This window comes from Phyllobates terribilis, unplaced genomic scaffold, assembly GCF_046119375.1.
Source record: "Phyllobates terribilis strain yellow unplaced genomic scaffold, ASM4611937v1 Scaffold_437__1_contigs__length_1545540, whole genome shotgun sequence".
NCBI classification, from domain to species: domain Eukaryota; kingdom Metazoa; phylum Chordata; class Amphibia; order Anura; family Dendrobatidae; genus Phyllobates; species Phyllobates terribilis.
In genome coordinates, this window is record NW_027363197.1 from 1147586 (window position 1) to 1165252 (window position 17667).

The 17667-nt window shown below is 43.3% G+C and overlaps 9 non-coding genes across 9 annotated transcripts; all 9 read right to left on the reverse strand.

Moving 5' to 3' along the window:
- Window positions 1-585: 585 nt before the first annotated feature.
- On the reverse strand, window positions 586-785 carry LOC141228445 (U2 spliceosomal RNA). Its single transcript, XR_012295323.1, has one exon. It is a non-coding gene; the product is annotated as a U2 spliceosomal RNA (small nuclear RNA).
- Window positions 786-6939: 6154 nt separating this feature from the next.
- On the reverse strand, window positions 6940-7130 carry LOC141228296 (U2 spliceosomal RNA). Its single transcript, XR_012295211.1, has one exon. It is a non-coding gene; the product is annotated as a U2 spliceosomal RNA (small nuclear RNA).
- Window positions 7131-8245: 1115 nt separating this feature from the next.
- On the reverse strand, window positions 8246-8436 carry LOC141228279 (U2 spliceosomal RNA). Its single transcript, XR_012295195.1, has one exon. It is a non-coding gene; the product is annotated as a U2 spliceosomal RNA (small nuclear RNA).
- A 1115-nt stretch (window positions 8437-9551) lies between these two features.
- Window positions 9552-9742, reverse strand: LOC141228966 (U2 spliceosomal RNA). Its single transcript, XR_012295759.1, has one exon. It is a non-coding gene; the product is annotated as a U2 spliceosomal RNA (small nuclear RNA).
- A 1115-nt stretch (window positions 9743-10857) lies between these two features.
- Window positions 10858-11048, reverse strand: LOC141228967 (U2 spliceosomal RNA). The gene has a single exon (XR_012295760.1). It is a non-coding gene; the product is annotated as a U2 spliceosomal RNA (small nuclear RNA).
- A 1115-nt stretch (window positions 11049-12163) lies between these two features.
- LOC141228968 (U2 spliceosomal RNA) lies at window positions 12164-12354 on the reverse strand. The gene has a single exon (XR_012295761.1). It is a non-coding gene; the product is annotated as a U2 spliceosomal RNA (small nuclear RNA).
- Window positions 12355-13469: 1115 nt separating this feature from the next.
- Window positions 13470-13663, reverse strand: LOC141228435 (U2 spliceosomal RNA). Its single transcript, XR_012295315.1, has one exon. It is a non-coding gene; the product is annotated as a U2 spliceosomal RNA (small nuclear RNA).
- A 2445-nt stretch (window positions 13664-16108) lies between these two features.
- Window positions 16109-16299, reverse strand: LOC141228969 (U2 spliceosomal RNA). Its single transcript, XR_012295762.1, has one exon. It is a non-coding gene; the product is annotated as a U2 spliceosomal RNA (small nuclear RNA).
- A 1115-nt stretch (window positions 16300-17414) lies between these two features.
- Window positions 17415-17605, reverse strand: LOC141228970 (U2 spliceosomal RNA). The gene has a single exon (XR_012295763.1). It is a non-coding gene; the product is annotated as a U2 spliceosomal RNA (small nuclear RNA).
- Between the last annotated feature and the right edge of the window lie 62 nt (window positions 17606-17667).

The following is a 17667-nucleotide window of genomic DNA, read 5'->3' on the forward strand; positions in this document are numbered from 1 at the left end:
ACAGACTAATCAACCAAACTTTTTGGGTTGGGTTCTCTTTTATAGTCTGCAGGCATTAAATGAAAGAAGTCAGTGTTCCAGCAGAAGGAGACAACGTTTCAGAAAAGGCATTGTAGCAAACCAAAAAAGAAATTTTAAGCGCAGCAGAGTAACCAGCGCACATACCTGTTAGCTCAGGTGAGTTTAAAAGGCTGCTGTTGATAACAAGGGCATTTGCTAAATAGATGGTGTGTGTGCAACAATATACTGAAAGGTCAATTATATTGTGCAGCTTATCTCACCACCTGTAGTTATTTAGGTGAAAGCTCCAAAATGCTTGCCTAATATGTCTGTTTATCCAAAAGGAAGTAAAAAGGGAGAGCTAGAAAGATAGCATTGCATCACATTACATGGCAATGCAATGCACAGTTGCTGAAGTTGAACCAAAATGAGCTTGTAATCTGGCTTCTGCAACTTTGAACATGAAAAATCCAATGAGGAGAAGAAAAGCAAAGCCAAAGAGTCCATCCCAAAATCCGACAAACAAGCAAAATGAACAAAAAACATTGAATTCAATTCTTTCTGATTTTAGAAACTGCATTAAAGAAGGGGTGCACCGGTCCTGGAGATACTGCAATACCAGGTCAATGCGTGGAGTGGACAGAGCAAGCTCTTTTTCCATCTCCCTGTTCTAAAAATCCATTTAATATATGGTCCCCAGATAGGGGACGTATCAGATATTAAACTGATAAGAACAGATTTTTTTTTTTTTTTTTTTTTTCTTTTTTCTCCTCAGACGAGGAAATTCCACAGTCTATGGAAACCAGACAAAGGAAAATTCCATCAAAACAGCTGCGTCAAATCCAATACGCAATTTGCTGTCCCCATCATCATCGGAAATATTTATTTCATATTTCAAAACAACAATAACAAAAATCAAGAGGTACTAACAATATATCTCCACTTTTTAACTTTCCATATTCCCTCCGCATCCACTTCCCCTCTCCTCTTTTTGTCCCATAGGAAACACACATACATCTTCCCCAAAATCACCTTCACACTATCCTTTACAGCAATTTCCTTCCTTTTAAACACATACACATTCCTCACATACCATAACACTTCCTTTATACATGCAAGCATCAACCACAAGACTCTTTCCTTCGTCCCATCACATATTCCCAAACCAAACATAAACAACTCAAAAGACAACAAATTCACACCACACAATTCTTTACACAAAGGCCCCATTCTCCCAATCACATCTCTAGCATACTGGCAATTCCAAAAAACATGCAACACACTTTCCCTTCCACCACAGCCATTTCTTGGACACATTTCACTCCTCACCAAACCTCTATTCCTCTGAAACTCTCTCACAGGTAATACTCCATGTAAAGACTGCCACACAACTTCACTCTGTTTGTTGGTCATACCACTCATCCGCACTTTCTTCCAAACCTTCTGCACATCACCACCCCTAACCATATTTATTCCACATTCTACCTCTCTACATTCAATCATCCTATACACAGCCTTCTTATTCTCCAGCAATCTCACATCTGCATCACACAGTTCATACCTCACCAAAAACTTATAAACCCACACATACCATACAGGCACCTCAAAAGCAATCGGACATCGCAAATCCCTTTCTTGCCACTTTAAACGAAACAAATACGCTCCAAATAAATACCTACACATAGATGAAAACTTTCCATCCGCCCTAATCACTTTCAAAACAAACACAACGATATTCACACCAAAAAACACGTCCAAATTCGGAAAACCCAAACCACCTTTTTCCACTCTTTTAACCAAAATTTCTCTCCTAGCTCTCTCCATTTTCGAGTTCCACAAAAAAACAAATAAAATTCTATTCAAGCTTCTCATACACATATATCCTGGTGGAAATACTACCGCAATATATAAAAATATTGGCAACACCACACTCTTAACAATTAAAATCTTCCCAAAAAAGGATAAACTCCTCAATTTCCAAAAATTCAACTTCTGCTCAACTTTTCCTTTCGCATCATCCCAACTTTCTTTCCCATCCAAACTCTCTGAAAACTTCACACCCAAAACTTTAATAGGTCCATTCACTACATTCACACCTACATCCCTACTTAAACTTCCGCCTCCAAAACCCTTACACTCACTCTTTTCCCAATTCACTTTAAACGCAGATGCACCACAAAAAATAGACACTAACAACTTCACCCGCCTCACCGAACATTCAGAATCACATAATACACACACGTCATCCATATAACCACTCACCTTCCATTCTTTTCCTCCACCTCCCGGCACTTGCACACCACAAATTACCTTATCTTTCCTCAGCATACACAACAATGGCTCAATTGCACAAATAAATGCTACAGGGGACAAAGGACACCCCTGTCGCACACCCGAAAACACATTCACTTTCCTACCCAAATACCCATTCATTAAAACACAGCTATAAACACCCGCATACAAACTTCTCACTCGCCCAACAAAATCAGCCGGAAAACCCATTTTTAACAACACTCTGAACAAAAAACCATGCGACAACCTATCATAAGCCTTTTCAAAATCCAAACTTAACAAAAATACACTCTTCTTACGACCCATGCAATCCCATAGACAATCTCTTAACATACACACACACTCATGAATCCGCCTCCCAGGTACCGCACAACACTGCTCATCCCCAATCACACTCTCTATCACATCACGCATCCTATTAGCCATAAGTTTTGCATAGATTTTATAATCACAATTAAGTAACGTTATTGGCCTCCAATTCCTCAGACTTTTCAAATCCCCTTTCTTAGGAATTAACACAACCATACCTGCACGCATACTCTCAGCCACCTCCATGTTTCCCCACATATACTTACATACATCCACAAAGTCCTTACCAATCACACCCCACATCACACGATAAAATTCTACTGGGAGGCCATCCTCCCCCGGCGTCTTATTCAAAGCCATACTACACATAACCTTCCATACCTCATCACCAGTCACCTCACCCATCACTCTCTCTCTTTCTGCTTCACTCAACTTACTCTCTAACACACTCAAAACATCATTCTCCAAACATTCATCCCTCTGTTTCACTGCATACAGATCCTCATAAAACTTAGCCACCTCTTCACACATATCCTCTCCACTCACCTCACTTCCATCTGCTCCATACACCACGCTCATACTCTGTTTCTTTCCAAAAACTTTTTTAAAGAAAAACCGAGAACATTTCTCATCCTGCTCCATCTTATCAATCTTTGCCCTAAACACTATGCTTCTCCCTCTCTCCAACAAAAACTCACTAATCTCCTTTTTTACCTCTAAAATATCCTCCTCCACCTCAACTCCTCCTTCCCTTAACTTATACAAAACGCTCAACCGCGCGTTCAGTTTAACAAAACTCTCTCTTTTAATTGCTGCATACTTGTATCCTAAATTTTTAAAGAACATTTTTGTTTGTTTCTTCACCCAGTCCCACCACTCACAAACATTCCCAAACTCATTTTTATGCTTACACCATTCTTCATACCGCCTTTCATACTCCTTTCTCACATCTTCATTCTCTAACAGTTTAACATTTAACTTCCACAATCCTCTCCCAAACACTCCATCAACTTTTATATCCAACTCACACAACATACACACATGATCTGAAAAAAGAACGTTTTCCTGCCTATAATTAACAGAAACCATATTTTTAGAAATAAAACAATAATCCAATCTGGATTGTACCCTACCACTCTCAGAAAAGAAAGTGTTCAACAAAGGATTCATGTTACACACGCGCTGTATATCACACAACCCAAAATCATTCACTAACTCCAATAATGCTTTCCCAGACACATCCACATTCACTCTCCCCACATCACAGTTCATATCACCCACAATTACCACAGGTATTCTTCCTGGAACAAAAAGCTTAATTTTTTCAAATAAATTTTTGCGCTCATTTTTTTCAACTGGCGCATAAACATTAATAACACAAAACTTTACATTCTTGTATACAAAATTAGCAAGGATACATCTCCCCACCTCAATAACCAAATAATCACTCAAAACAACCTCCCTTCCTTTAACCAAAATACCCACACCATCATTCTTATTACATGCACTCCCCGACCACACAGACGCTCCATAAGACCATTCATCCCCTTTCACACCATCCACTACCCCACATTCTTGTAAACAAAAAATAGATGCATTTTGCATAGCTAAAAACTCAAAAATAGCAGCTCTTCTTACTTTACTTTTAAACACTCTTACGTTTTGGGACACTATGGTAAATCCCATAATACTTCTACTCCTTCACCAATTACACAAAGAAATAGCCTTTGGCCTAAACCAAAGCTCACAAGAGGACAAAAAGAAAAAACATTTACAATATTATATGGTGACACTATCCAGCACCACCACTATCCTCCTCCGCCATCAGAACAGAACAGCTGGTTTCCGACCCGCTGGCTTCACCAGCCACACTCCTCATTCTGGCAGTTCTGATCTTCCTCTGAGGCTCACTAAAATCTGCATCATCACTGCCCCCACCATCCTCCCTACGACTCTTCTTTGCACCCCTATCATCCTCCGAAGAAAAATCTTCAGTGTTTTCAGGACCCGAAGGGTGTTCAGACTGTCGGGTTCCGAGATTTGCACTTCACATCCTGTTGCGTCCATTGCCTCTCCAAAAGTCATCATCTCAGGCAGCTCTGCTTCCACCACTTTCCTAGATATTCTCGCAGACACTGCCTTTTTCTCCACCTTTGCCACTTCCCTCCAGAACTCCTTTTCTTCCCTCCGCTTCTTCCTCATTTCTTCAGCAGAAGAAGAACATGGTCTCAGGGACACCTCCTCTGGCGCCGTAGAGGGAGAGGCTCTACCAGTTTCCCGCCTCCTTCCCTCTCTCTCCTCCCTCTCCAATCTTTCCAGCACTTTCAGTGCGCTTGCCATCTGCCTCCTCTCCAGCTCCTCCTCCTTCTGTTCTTTATCAGAACGTCTAGGTGCACTCATAGGACAGTCCTTATACATGTGATCACTACTCCCACAGACATCACAGGACTTGGCCTCTGGACACTGGTTGGCCATATGCCCCTCCTTTCTGCAATTTCGGCAACACTGCCCTTTAAGGCATGTTACCATGGTATGTCCGAAAGAAAAGCATCTACGGCAAAACATGGGCTGGCCTGGGTAAAAGAGGAAACCTCTATGGCCTGCAACGGAAAAATTTGATGGAGGGTGTCTAAAGCCCCCCACACTGTCAGGATCCCTTTTCAATTTCACACGGAATTTATACTGACAGTTAAAGATTCCTAGACAATTGACTTGCTTCACTCCCTTCCGCACATATTCACAGTAGCGAGAGAGGAAGCACTCCAGCAGCTCAGGGTCTGTAAAAGGGTTATAGACAGTCACAGTCACCTCCTTTTCTTGCAGACCAAACAAAGGTTCCCATCTAACTCCTTCCAAGCAGGGGTCACTAGAGTGACCACGGAGCCATTCAAAGACATTAAGGCAAACATCCTGGTCCATAAAGGTAACGTCATAATTACCTTGACGTGAAAATTCGTTGACACTGAAGATCCCAGAACGTCTTGCTCCAGCTTTGCCTTCAACGATGTCTTGGACAATGAAAACCACGTTGTTCTTGTTCTGGTCAGATGGATCCACGGACAAACGGATGGTGTTCTTCACAAAAGACATCTTGGATTCTGTCGGTATGGAATACCACAGGAAAAAGCAGAAAATCCTCCACAAAAGGGTCCGGATTCCTCCAGGAGACTCGCACCAATCAAGGTACAGTCATACGATCGCAGCCAAAAGGCCGAGAAGCGATAACCAGAATTGGTTTCAAACTACGGAGCCACCCAAGGATCCTGAAAAGTCCATTTGTGGAGATGAGCTCCTGGACTCCCGTTAAGAAGACATGTTGTCAACCTCTAGATCCCTTACATGCCTGCACTTTTCGGCTTGCTGCTGCTGCAATCCACGCGTTTTAGATCTGCATAACTCCACCTCTTTAAACACAGCACCTTCACCCCCTGCTGTTCCCACCCGCCTCAACACCGTTGGAAGGGAGGAGAACCAATTAAGGCGGGGGGTGGGGTGGAACGAGCAGCTGTCTACCCTTAGCAGGAGGGCTCCTGATTACATACCTCTCCTGCTGCTGCTGCTGCTGGCTGTCCAGCAGCAGACTGAAGGTGGCTGCTGCTGTGCACAGGTATATAAAGGCTCAGAGCCTATTATGACACGCGCAGCCAGCGTTCCATTGCCACATTCCATCTACTGCAGGCAGGATACCTGGCTGGCTGAATGTCGCTGAGAAGCTCACAGAGACCGCCATAAGCAACAGTTTAACAGAATGCCACAGACTAATCAACCAAACTTTTTGGGTTGGGTTCTCTTTTATAGTCTGCAGGCATTAAATGAAAGAAGTCAGTGTTCCAGCAGAAGGAGACAACGTTTCAGAAAAGACATTGTAGCAAACCAAAAAAGAAATTTTAAGCGCAGCAGAGTAACCAGCGCACATACCTGTTAGCTCAGGTGAGTTTAAAAGGCTGCTGTTGATAACAAGGGCATTTGCTAAATAGATGGTGTGTGTGCAACAATATACTGAAAGGTCAATTATATTGTGCAGCTTATCTCACCACCTGTAGTTATTTAGGTGAAAGCTCCAAAATGCTTGCCTAATATGTCTGTTTATCCAAAAGGAAGTAAAAAGGGAGAGCCAGAAAGATAGCATTGCATCACATTACATGGCAATGCAATGCACAGTTGCTGAAGTTGAACCAAAATGAGCTTGTAATCTGGCTTCTGCAACTTTGAACATGAAAAATCCAATGAGGAGAAGAAAAGCAAAGCCAAAGAGTCCATCCCCAAATCCGACAAACAAGCAAAATGAACAAAAAACATTGAATTCAATTCTTTCTGATTTTAGAAACTGCATTAAAGAAGGGGTGCACCGGTCCTGGAGATACTGCAATACTAGGTCAATGCGTGGAGTGGACAGAGCAAGCTCTTTTTCCATCTCCCTGTTCTAAAAATCCATTTAATATATGGTCCCCAGATAGGGGACGTATCAGATATTAAACTGATAAGAACAGATACTACACTTGATCTTAGCCAAAAGGCCGAGAAGCGATAACCAGAATTGGTTTCAAACTACGGAGCCACCCAAGGATCCTGAAAAGTCCATTTGTGGAGATGAGCTCCTGGACTCCCGTTAAGAAGACATGTTGTCAACCTCTAGATCCCTTACATGCCTGCACTTTTCGGCTTGCTGCTGCTGCAATCCACGCGTTTTAGATCTGCATAACTCCACCTCTTTAAACACAGCACCTTCACCCCCTGCTGTTCCCACCCGCCTCAACACCGTTGGAAGGGAGGAGAACCAATTAAGGCGGGGGGTGGGGTGGAACGAGCAGCTGTTTACCCTTAGCAGGAGGGCTCCTGATTACATACCTCTCCTGCTGCTGCTGCTGCTGGCTGTCCAGCAGCAGACTGAAGGTGGCTGCTGCTGTGCACAGGTATATAAAGGCTCAGAGCCTATTATGACACGCGCAGCCAGCGTTCCATTGCCACATTCCATCTACTGCAGGCAGGATACCTGGCTGGCTGAATGTCGCTGAGAAGCTCACAGAGACCGCCATAAGCAACAGTTTAACAGAATGCCACAGACTAATCAACCAAACTTTTTGGGTTGGGTTCTCTTTTATAGTCTGCAGGCATTAAATGAAAGAAGTCAGTGTTCCAGCAGAAGGAGACAACGTTTCAGAAAAGGCATTGTAGCAAACCAAAAAAGAAATTTTAAGCGCAGCAGAGTAACCAGCGCACATACCTGTTAGCTCAGGTGAGTTTAAAAGGCTGCTGTTGATAACAAGGGCATTTGCTAAATAGATGGTGTGTGTGCAACAATATACTGAAAGGTCAATTATATTGTGCAGCTTATCTCACCACCTGTAGTTATTTAGGTGAAAGCTCCAAAATGCTTGCCTAATATGTCTGTTTATCCAAAAGGAAGTAAAAAGGGAGAGCTAGAAAGATAGCATTGCATCACATTACATGGCAATGCAATGCACAGTTGCTGAAGTTGAACCAAAATGAGCTTGTAATCTGGCTTCTGCAACTTTGAACATGAAAAATCCAATGAGGAGAAGAAAAGCAAAGCCAAAGAGTCCATCCCCAAATCCGACAAACAAGCAAAATGAACAAAAAACATTGAATTCAATTCTTTCTGATTTTAGAAACTGCATTAAAGAAGGGGTGCACCGGTCGTGGAGATACTGCAATACCAGGTCAATGCGTGGAGTGGACAGAGCAAGCTCTTTTTCCATCTCCCTGTTCTAAAAATCCATTTAATATATGGTCCCCAGATAGGGGACGTATCAGATATTAAACTGATAAGAACAGATACTACACTTGATCTTAGCCAAAAGGCCGAGAAGCGATAACCAGAATTGGTTTCAAACTACGGAGCCACCCAAGGATCCTGAAAAGTCCATTTGTGGAGATGAGCTCCTGGACTCCCGTTAAGAAGACATGTTGTCAACCTCTAGATCCCTTACATGCCTGCACTTTTCGGCTTGCTGCTGCTGCAATCCACGCGTTTTAGATCTGCATAACTCCACCTCTTTAAACACAGCACCTTCACCCCCTGCTGTTCCCACCCACCTCAACACCGTTGGAAGGGAGGAGAACCAATTAAGGCGGGGGGTGGGGTGGAACGAGCAGCTGTCTACCCTTAGCAGGAGGGCTCCTGATTACATACCTCTCCTGCTGCTGCTGCTGCTGGCTGTCCAGCAGCAAACTGAAGGTGGCTGCTGCTGTGCACAGGTATATAAAGGCTCAGAGCCTATTATGACACGCGCAGCCAGCGTTCCATTGCCACATTCCATCTACTGCAGGCAGGATACCTGGCTGGCTGAATGTCGCTGAGAAGCTCACAGAGACCGCCATAAGCAACAGTTTAACAGAATGCCACAGACTAATCAACCAAACTTTTTGGGTTGGGTTCTCTTTTATAGTCTGCAGGCATTAAATGAAAGAAGTCAGTGTTCCAGCAGAAGGAGACAACGTTTCAGAAAAGGCATTGTAGCAAACCAAAAAAGAAATTTTAAGCGCAGCAGAGTAACCAGCGCACATACCTGTTAGCTCAGGTGAGTTTAAAAGGCTGCTGTTGATAACAAGGGCATTTGCTAAATAGATGGTGTGTGTGCAACAATATACTGAAAGGTCAATTATATTGTGCAGCTTATCTCACCACCTGTAGTTATTTAGGTGAAAGCTCCAAAATGCTTGCCTAATATGTCTGTTTATCCAAAAGGAAGTAAAAAGGGAGAGCTAGAAAGATAGCATTGCATCACATTACATGGCAATGCAATGCACAGTTGCTGAAGTTGAACCAAAATGAGCTTGTAATCTGGCTTCTGCAACTTTGAACATGAAAAATCCAATGAGGAGAAGAAAAGCAAAGCCAAAGAGTCCATCCCCAAATCCGACAAACAAGCAAAATGAACAAAAAACATTGAATTCAATTCTTTCTGATTTTAGAAACTGCATTAAAGAAGGGGTGCACCGGTCCTGGAGATACTGCAATACCAGGTCAATGCGTGGAGTGGACAGAGCAAGCTCTTTTTCCATCTCCCTGTTCTAAAAATCCATTTAATATATGGTCCCCAGATAGGGGACGTATCAGATATTAAACTGATAAGAACAGATACTACACTTGATCTTAGCCAAAAGGCCGAGAAGCGATAACCAGAATTGGTTTCAAACTACGGAGCCACCCAAGGATCCTGAAAAGTCCATTTGTGGAGATGAGCTCCTGGACTCCCGTTAAGAAGACATGTTGTCAACCTCTAGATCCCTTACATGCCTGCACTTTTCGGCTTGCTGCTGCTGCAATCCACGCGTTTTAGATCTGCATAACTCCACCTCTTTAAACACAGCACCTTCACCCCCTGCTGTTCCCACCCGCCTCAACACCCTTGGAAGGGAGGAGAACCAATTAAGGCGGGGGGTGGGGTGGAACGAGCAGCTGTCTACCCTTAGCAGGAGGGCTCCTGATTACATACCTCTCCTGCTGCTGCTGCTGCTGGCTGTCCAGCAGCAGACTGAAGGTGGCTGCTGCTGTGCACAGGTATATAAAGGCTCAGAGCCTATTATGACACGCGCAGCCAGCGTTCCATTGCCACATTCCATCTACTGCAGGCAGGATACCTGGCTGGCTGAATGTCGCTGAGAAGCTCACAGAGACCGCCATAAGCAACAGTTTAACAGAATGCCACAGACTAATCAACCAAACTTTTTGGGTTGGGTTCTCTTTTATAGTCTGCAGGCATTAAATGAAAGAAGTCAGTGTTCCAGCAGAAGGAGACAACGTTTCAGAAAAGGCATTGTAGCAAACCAAAAAAGAAATTTTAAGCGCAGCAGAGTAACCAGCGCACATACCTGTTAGCTCAGGTGAGTTTAAAAGGCTGCTGTTGACAACAAGGGCATTTGCTAAATAGATGGTGTGTGTGCAACAATATACTGAAAGGTCAATTATATTGTGCAGCTTATCTCACCACCTGTAGTTATTTAGGTGAAAGCTCCAAAATGCTTGCCTAATATGTCTGTTTATCCAAAAGGAAGTAAAAAGGGAGAGCTAGAAAGATAGCATTGCATCACATTACATGGCAATGCAATGCACAGTTGCTGAAGTTGAACCAAAATGAGCTTGTAATCTGGCTTCTGCAACTTTGAACATGAAAAATCCAATGAGGAGAAGAAAAGCAAAGCCAAAGAGTCCATCCCCAAATCCGACAAACAAGCAAAATGAACAAAAAACATTGAATTCAATTCTTTCTGATTTTAGAAACTGCATTAAAGAAGGGGTGCACCGGTCCTGGAGATACTGCAATACCAGGTCAATGCGTGGAGTGGACAGAGCAAGCTCTTTTTCCATCTCCCTGTTCTAAAAATCCATTTAATATATGGTCCCCAGATAGGGGACGTATCAGATATTAAACTGATAAGAACAGATACTACACTTGATCTTAGCCAAAAGGCCGAGAAGCGATAACCAGAATTGGTTTCAAACTACGGAGCCACCCAAGGATCCTGAAAAGTCCATTTGTGGAGATGAGCTCCTGGACTCCCGTTAAGAAGACATGTTGTCAACCTCTAGATCCCTTACATGCCTGCACTTTTCGGCTTGTTGCTGCTGCAATCCACGCGTTTTAGATCTGCATAACTCCACCTCTTTAAACACAGCACCTTCACCCCCTGCTGTTCCCACCCGCCTCAACACCCTTGGAAGGGAGGAGAACCAATTAAGGCGGGGGGTGGGGTGGAACGAGCAGCTGTCTACCCTTAGCAGGAGGGCTCCTGATTACATACCTCTCCTGCTGCTGCTGCTGCTGGCTGTCCAGCAGCAGACTGAAGGTGGCTGCTGCTGTGCACAGGTATATAAAGGCTCAGAGCCTATTATGACACGCGCAGCCAGCGTTCCATTGCCACATTCCATCTACTGCAGGCAGGATACCTGGCTGGCTGAATGTCGCTGAGAAGCTCACAGAGACCGCCATAAGCAACAGTTTAACAGAATGCCACAGACTAATCAACCAAACTTTTTGGGTTGGGTTCTCTTTTATAGTCTGCAGGCATTAAATGAAAGAAGTCAGTGTTCCAGCAGAAGGAGACAACGTTTCAGAAAAGGCATTGTAGCAAACCAAAAAAGAAATTTTAAGCGCAGCAGAGTAACCAGCGCACATACCTGTTAGCTCAGGTGAGTTTAAAAGGCTGCTGTTGATAACAAGGGCATTTGCTAAATAGATGGTGTGTGTGCAACAATATACTGAAAGGTCAATTATATTGTGCAGCTTATCTCACCACCTGTAGTTATTTAGGTGAAAGCTCCAAAATGCTTGCCTAATATGTCTGTTTATCCAAAAGGAAGTAAAAAGGGAGAGCTAGAAAGATAGCATTGCATCACATTACATGGCAATGCAATGCACAGTTGCTGAAGTTGAACCAAAATGAGCTTGTAATCTGGCTTCTGCAACTTTGAACATGAAAAATCCAATGAGGAGAAGAAAAGCAAAGCCAAAGAGTCCATCCCCAAATCCGACAAACAAGCAAAATGAACAAAAAACATTGAATTCAATTCTTTCTGATTTTAGAAACTGCATTAAAGAAGGGGTGCACCGGTCCTGGAGATACTGCAATACCAGGTCAATGCGTGGAGTGGACAGAGCAAGCTCTTTTTCCATCTCCCTGTTCTAAAAATCCATTTAATATATGGTCCCCAGATAGGGGACGTATCAGATATTAAACTGATAAGAACAGATACTACACTTGATCTTAGCCAAAAGGCCGAGAAGCGATAACCAGAATTGGTTTCAAACTACGGAGCCACCCAAATATCCTGAAAAGTCCATTTGTGGAGATGAGCTCCTGGACTCCCGTTAAGAAGACATGTTGTCAACCTCTAGATCCCTTACATGCCTGCACTTTTCGGCTTGCTGCTGCTGCAATCCACGCGTTTTAGATCTGCATAACTCCACCTCTTTAAACACAGCACCTTCACCCCCTGCTGTTCCCACCCGCCTCAACACCGTTGGAAGGGAGGAGAACCAATTAAGGCGGGGGGTGGGGTGGAACGAGCAGCTGTCTACCCTTAGCAGGAGGGCTCCTGATTACATACCTCTCCTGCTGCTGCTGCTGCTGGCTGTCCAGCAGCAAACTGAAGGTGGCTGCTGCTGTGCACAGGTATATAAAGGCTCAGAGCCTATTATGACACGCGCAGCCAGCGTTCCATTGCCACATTCCATCTACTGCAGGCAGGATACCTGGCTGGCTGAATGTAGCTGAGAAGCTCACAGAGACCGCCATAAGCAACAGTTTAACAGAATGCCACAGACTAATCAACCAAACTTTTTGGGTTGGGTTCTCTTTTATAGTCTGCAGGCATTAAATGAAAGAAGTCAGTGTTCCAGCAGAAGGAGACAACGTTTCAGAAAAGGCATTGTAGCAAACCAAAAAAGAAATTTTAAGCGCAGCAGAGTAACCAGCGCACATACCTGTTAGCTCAGGTGAGTTTAAAAGGCTGCTGTTGATAACAAGGGCATTTGCTAAATAGATGGTGTGTGTGCAACAATATACTGAAAGGTCAATTATATTGTGCAGCTTATCTCACCACCTGTAGTTATTTAGGTGAAAGCTCCAAAATGCTTGCCTAATATGTCTGTTTATCCAAAAGGAAGTAAAAAGGGAGAGCTAGAAAGATAGCATTGCATCACATTACATGGCAATGCAATGCACAGTTGCTGAAGTTGAACCAAAATGAGCTTGTAATCTGGCTTCTGCAACTTTGAACATGAAAAATCCAATGAGGAGAAGAAAAGCAAAGCCAAAGAGTCCATCCCCAAATCCGACAAACAAGCAAAATGAACAAAAAACATTGAATTCAATTCTTTCTGATTTTAGAAACTGCATTAAAGAAGGGGTGCACCGGTCCTGGAGATACTGCAATACCAGGTCAATGCGTGGAGTGGACAGAGCAAGCTCTTTTTCCATCTCCCTGTTCTAAAAATCCATTTAATATATGGTCCCCAGATAGGGGACGTATCAGATATTAAACTGATAAGAACAGATTTTTTTTTTTTTTTTTTTTTTCCAAACACTCAGAAATTAAGTTTTATAATCTTAAATCGTATATCACCAAACTCAAGATTTTAGTTCCATCATCGTGTTTAGATATTATATTTATATTTTTTCATTTGAATTAATATATATAAAGTTAAACATAACAATTCCTTTGCAGTTTCAACAGTTTCCAAACAAATCACCACTGACATTACTTCACCCGGTTTCCCAAACTAAATATCCCCTTTTTCTCTTTTACTTTCCTCCCAACAAAACCCCTTAACTTCTTTTCTTCCTCCTCATGCTCTAACCGCATCTGTTCCCTATCATACTCTTCCTCATCATCTCTGAAAGTCACCACCTTCTCCAACACTTTACCCTTTTCCTCTTTTACTTCTTTCTTTTCACCAGATACTTTCCTTGATCCACAATTTTCCTGTACCGTTACCTTTTTCTTCAATTTCACCTTTAAACTTTCAACTTCTTTTCCCTGCTTATTCTCCTCTATAATTATGGCATCAACTTCCTTCTTCATTTTATCACCAATATCTTCCTTTTGTCCTCCAAAGTTCTTTTCAAAAGTTCCTTTGCTGCTTTCCATGTAACAATACCCAGAACTCCCGTTTACCATAATCCTCCCATTATGCAAATTTTCTTCTCCTGTTGTCCACACCAAAAAACGTCTCTTTCCGTTCCAAATACCAACTTTGTTCCTGTATAATTTCTGAAACTTTACCTTCTTACATTTAGATTCCAAAAAAACCATTATCTCCTCTATTTCCACAAACGGATTGTCCATGTAAATTATCACACTCTTCGGTTTCCCCATGAATGATGCACTTACTCCAATTTTCCCAGAATCCTCTTCACTCCAGCCTTTGAAAAAATGAATGCACTTTTCCTCAGAAACTAGAGTCACATCACAAACTTTACCTTGCTTTATTTCTTGCATACAGTAGATATCCTTCTCCAAAACTTCATATTTCCTCAAAATTTCCAGAATCCATTTTTCTTCCAAAAAAGTTTCTTCCGTCTCCCGTTTCACAAAAAAACGTAAGCATCTCTTCTTTTTCCAAAACTCCATCTCAACGATCCGTTTTCCTTCCGTTTTTTCCTTTTAATCCTCCAAATGTTGCCACCACAGCTATGTGTGGCGACAGTTGCCCCCCACAGCTATGTGTGGTGACAAGGTGATCGCCTCTCGTTGCCCAGGGACTAATCCGACTCCCTAATAGCAGCAGGGGGGTTTAGCTCCACCGATAAGTGTAGCGATCCCCCCAGGCCAAGGAGCCGGGTACCCCAAGCGCCTCCCAGCCAAGACCAAGGCAGAAACCGCTAGATCACTGCACTTGATCTTAGCCAAAAGGCCGAGAAGCGATAACCAGAATTGGTTTCAAACTACGGAGCCACCCAAGGATCCTGAAAAGTCCATTTGTGGAGATGAGCTCCTGGACTCCCGTTAAGAAGACATGTTGTCAACCTCTAGATCCCTTACATGCCTGCACTTTTCGGCTTGCTGCTGCTGCAATCCACGCATTTTAGATCTGCATAACTCCACCTCTTTAAACACAGCACCTTCACCCCCTGCTGTTCCCACCCGCCTCAACACCGTTGGAAGGGAGGAGAACCAATTAAGGCGGGGGGTGGGGTGGAACGAGCAGCTGTCTACCCTTAGCAGGAGGGCTCCTGATTACATACCTCTCCTGCTGCTGCTGCTGCTGGCTGTCCAGCAGCAGACTGAAGGTGGCTGCTGCTGTGCACAGGTATATAAAGGCTCAGAGCCTATTATGACACGCGCAGCCAGCGTTCCATTGCCACATTCCATCTACTGCAGGCAGGATACCTGGCTGGCTGAATGTCGCTGAGAAGCTCACAGAGACCGCCATAAGCAACAGTTTAACAGAATGCCACAGAATAATCAACCAAACTTTTTGGGTTGGGTTCTCTTTTATAGTCTGCAGGCATTAAATGAAAGAAGTCAGTGTTCCAGCAGAAGGAGACAACGTTTCAGAAAAGGCATTGTAGCAAACCAAAAAAGAAATTTTAAGCGCAGCAGAGTAACCAGCGCACATACCTGTTAGCTCAGGTGAGTTTAAAAGGCTGCTGTTGATAACAAGGGCATTTGCTAAATAGATGGTGTGTGTGCAACAATATACTGAAAGGTCAATTATATTGTGCAGCTTATCTCACCACCTGTAGTTATTTAGGTGAAAGCTCCAAAATGCTTGCCTAATATGTCTGTTTATCCAAAAGGAAGTAAAAAGGGAGAGCTAGAAAGATAGCATTGCATCACATTACATGGCAATGCAATGCACAGTTGCTGAAGTTGAACCAAAATGAGCTTGTAATCTGGCTTCTGCAACTTTGAACATGAAAAATCCAATGAGGAGAAGAAAAGCAAAGCCAAAGAGTCCATCCCCAAATCCGACAAACAAGCAAAATGAACAAAAAACATTGAATTCAATTCTTTCTGATTTTAGAAACTGCATTAAAGAAGGGGTGCACCGGTCCTGGAGATACTGCAATACCAGGTCAATGCGTGGAGTGGACAGAGCAAGCTCTTTTTCCATCTCCCTGTTCTAAAAATCCATTTAATATATGGTCCCCAGATAGGGGACGTATCAGATATTAAACTGATAAGAACAGATACTACACTTGATCTTAGCCAAAAGGCCGAGAAGCGATAACCAGAATTGGTTTCAAACTACGGAGCCACCCAAGGATCCTGAAAAGTCCATTTGTGGAGATGAGCTCCTGGACTCCCGTTAAGAAGACATGTTGTCAACCTCTAGATCCCTTACATGCCTGCACTTTTCGGCTTGCTGCTGCTGCAATCCACGCGTTTTAGATCTGCATAACTCCACCTCTTTAAACACAGCACCTTCACCCCCTGCTGTTCCCACCCGCCTCAACACCCTTGGAAGGGAGGAGAACCAATTAAGGCGGGGGGTGGGGTGGAACGAGCAGCTGTCTACCCTTAGCAGGAGGGCTCCTGATTACATACCTCTCCTGCTGCTGCTGCTGCTGGCTGTCCAGCAGCAGACTGAAGGTGGCTGCTGCTGTGCACAGGTATATAAAGGCTCAGAGCCTATTATGACACGCGCAGCCAGCGTTCCATTGCCACATTCCATCTACTGCAGGCAGGATACCTGGCTGGCTGAATGTCGCTGAGAAGCTCACAGAGACCGCCATAAGCAACAGTTTAACAGAATGCCACAGACTAATCAACCAAACTTTTTGGGTTGGGTTCTCTTTTATAGTCTGCAGGCATTAAATGAAAGAAGTCAGTGTTCCAGCAGAAGGAGACAACGTTTCAGAAAAGGCATTGTAGCAAACCAAAAAAGAAATTTTAAGCGCAGCAGAGTAACCAGCGCACATACCTGTTAGCTCAGGTGAGTTTAAAAGGCTGCTGTTGATAACAAGGGCATTTGCTAAATAGATGGTGTGTGTGCAACAATATACTGAAAGGTCAATTATATTGTGCAGCTTATCTCACCACCTGTAGTTATTTAGGTGAAAGCTCCAAAATGCTTGCCTAATATGTCTGTTTATCCAAAAGGAAGTAAAAAGGGAGAGCTAGAAAGATAGCATTGCATCACATTACATGGCAATGCAATGCACAGTTGCTGAAGTTGAACCAAAATGAGCTTGTAATCTGGCTTCTGCAACTTTGAACATGAAAAATCCAATGAGGAGAAGAAAAGCAAAGCCAAAGAGTCCATCCCCAAATCCGACAAACAAGCAAAATGAACAAAAAACATTGAATTCAATTCTTTCTGATTTTAGAAACTGCATTAAAGAAGGGGTGCACCGGTCCTGGAGATACTGCAATACCAGGTCAATGCGTGGAGTGGACAGAGCAAGCTCTTTTTCCATCTCCCTGTTCTAAAAATCCATTTAATATATGGTCCCCAGATAGGGGACGTATCAGATATTAAACTGATAAGAACAGATACTACACTTGATCTTAGCCAAAAGGCCGAGAAGCGATAACCAGAATTGGTTTCAAACTACGGAGCCACCCAAGGATCCTGAAAAGTCCATTTGTGGAGA